The sequence below is a fragment of the Theropithecus gelada genome, chromosome 5 (genome assembly GCF_003255815.1).
Source record: "Theropithecus gelada isolate Dixy chromosome 5, Tgel_1.0, whole genome shotgun sequence".
Classification (NCBI taxonomy): Eukaryota; Metazoa; Chordata; class Mammalia; order Primates; family Cercopithecidae; genus Theropithecus; species Theropithecus gelada.
Window position 1 is genome coordinate 87812043 of NC_037672.1, and position 3143 is coordinate 87815185.

The 3143-nt window shown below is 37.1% G+C and overlaps 1 pseudogene; it reads right to left on the minus strand.

The window, feature by feature from the left end:
• Positions 1-2924: 2924 nt before the first annotated feature.
• LOC112624335 overlaps positions 2925-3143 on the minus strand; it is a 2040-nt pseudogene continuing 1821 nt past the window's right edge.

The window sequence follows — 3143 nt, forward strand, 5'->3', positions numbered from 1 at the left end:
TTAAATTAAATTAGGCCAAAATTAAATTAGGCTAAAAATTAAATTAGGCCAAAATTAAATTAGGCAAAAATTACAAAAATTAGCCAGCATGGTGGTACACACCTGTAGCCCCAGCTACTTGGGAGGCTGAGACAGGAGACTTCTTGAACCTGAGAGGTGGAGGTTGCAGTGAGCCGAGATTGCACCACTGCACTTCAGCCTGGGCCACAGAGCGAAACTTCATCTAAAAAAAAAAAAATACATATGTATATAATAAATTAATTAAATTGTGTATAATTTATACAGATTGAGTATCCTTTATCAGAAATGCTGGGGACCAGATGTGTCTGAAGATTTTGGATTTTTTATGGTTTTGGAATATTTGCATGTATGTAATGAGATATCTTGGAAGGGGACCCAACTCTAAACACAACATTCATTTATATTTCATACACAGCTTATTCAGTGTACATAGCCTAAAGGTTTTTTATACAATATTTAAAATAATTTTTTGCATGAAGCAATATGTTTTAAGTACTTGTATGTGGAATTTTCCACTTGTGATATCATGTTGGTGCTCAAAAAGTTGCAAATTTTGAATACTCAGCCTGTATTACATTCTCCTCTAGCATCTGGCTAGTATTATAGTATCAGATACTCCATCTTTCTCCTTTACTGTGACTTCTTTTCTTCTACCAGTGTTATCAAAAGTGCTGTTACCAAGGGAAATAAAAATGCAGCAAGAACCTATAGGAGCTGAATATTCTTTTAGGCAGCTTTGGAAGCATTTTTAGTCCTGTTAAAATGGAAGGGAGTATTTTCACAGAGGCACAAAATGAATGCTGTAATTTAACCTTGTGAGCAAAATTTCTGATTAAATATGACATAGGAGATATGTTTCCCGATTAGTCATGTACCTACCTGGAACAAAGTATTGTGTAAACAATTGCAACACATGCTTATTTTTATTTTAGAGAAGCTGACTTATTAAAAACATTTTTTGATATTTTGATCAAATATTTTGATCACTATGTATAGTACATATATATGTAGTGCATATATATGTGTATATATGGAACGCAGTGGTGGGATCATAGCTCACTGCAGCCTTGAACTCCTAGGCTCAAGCCGATCACAATATAATTTTGTTTAAAACCAAAAGGAACATTTTTAAAGATTGGATTTCATTATTGAGATGTTTTCCCAAGGAAAAAAAAGTATCAAAAAGAAGGCTTGAAAGATTGGAGAATTGATTGCCGATCTAGGTTCTTGAATTTAACAGCGAGAAAGGAATTCTGTCCTTATGTAACTGACCTATCTCATGTTATAACTAGGGAAACTGAGGTCTCGAGGGATGAAATTGTCTTAGTGGTCAGTCTCTCCTACAGTGACCAAATAGGACCATATCAGCTTTGTTCCTCTACCTCCAGTTTTATACACGTGCAGGAAGATGCCCTGGAATCTAGAAGAGAAGGTACAGGAGTTCCAGGTTTCTGCATTATCCGCAGGTCTCTGTTGCTGGCACCTCCATCTTCTGATGACTCCTGCCCAAATCCTTTTAATCTTCTGTGACTCCTCTCTTGCTCTTTCTCTAATCCTGTACATTTAACCCATCACACAGTCCTGATGGCTTTATCTTCAGATGCAACTGGAAACTGACCACTTCTCCACATTCCAACCACTATCACAGGGGTCCAAGCCATCACCACTGCATAGTGATGACTGGGTTCATTCTTCCTGTACTTGCCTTTACAATCTGTTCTCAACAGAGCAGCCAGAAGGATCCTTGTGAAATAGAAATCTGATCAGGTCAAATCAAGAACAAAAGGCTCTCCATGATCCCACCATGGCTATCTCTGACTACTCCAACCACTGACCTACTTGGTCCCTCTGTTTTTCTTGCTGGTCTGGCCCTTTCTGGCCTTCCCCTCTGTTGAGAACTTTTCCCCTACAAGCCCACACATGTCTTACTTCCTCACCTTTAGGTCTTTCCTCCAAAGGCACTTTCTTTTTGTTTCTTTTTTCTTTCTTTTTTTGCTTTGAAATTTAGAAATAAATTTTAAGATCTGAAATGTAATTCCTATTATATTTGTAATTTGTATTCACACACTCATTCACACACACCCATGCTCCCAAACACCTACACGCTTCACTCACACAGCTACGCTGACAGGGATCAAAGACCACACATTGGGTACAGTGCACACTGCTCGGGTGATGGGTGCACCAAAATCTCAGATGAAAGGAATTTGTAATAGGAAATATAATATCAACTTTTCCAGAAAACTGTGGCTTACACAATAATGCATTGCCTCTATTGTGTTACAACGTGCATTAGACTCAAATACAAAAACCATGAAACAAACCACCATCCTTCAACAATTTGAGCAAAGATAGAATATATATGGAGTGCAGTGGTGGGATCATAGCTTATTGCAGCCTTGAACTCCTAGGCTCAAGCCAATCACATATTGTTGATCCTAAGGAACAACATAGATGGATTTGCAGAGGATGGGCTGTTTTACTTCAAGCACCATTAAAAAAAAAGAACAAATGCACGGGTTTTTGGGTATATACATTAAATTGAACCTTTGGCACTAGGAGTCAGGGCATTTTGTCATGTAGCATTAACACATATTAGAAAATTGTGTAGTGTCAAAGGGGTAGAACCACCAGCATTCAAGCAGTGTTGTCAACTAGGCAATAAAGTGTTCTGCTGAATGTTTCTTCTTTGTTCTAATTACTGCATACCTGGTAGCAACTTTGAAATGAGAAAAGGAACTTACACTCCTTTTATTTTCTGTTTAAAACAGAACAGAAAACAAACTGAAACTTAAGCCCTATTATACATTAACAATGTTAAAGAACATCAATTTTACAAGAAAAAGACTAAGATCAAAAAGTGTTTCCAGATCTCAGGCAAATAACAGTGAGTGGTCTATCGACTAGCACAGGGCTTTGTGGTAGTACTTAGCAGAAGCTACTTTGTCATCACCACCAGTAAACATGGATGCAGAATTCTTTGCCAGATATTTTAGGAAATCATGCAAATAGCCCAACAATAACGAAAGGCTCTTCTCGTCAAGGGATGTATAGGCCAACATTTCTCCAATTGTTTTTTTTTTTTTTTTTTTTTTTTTTTTTTTTTTTTTGGGGTTTCTTTT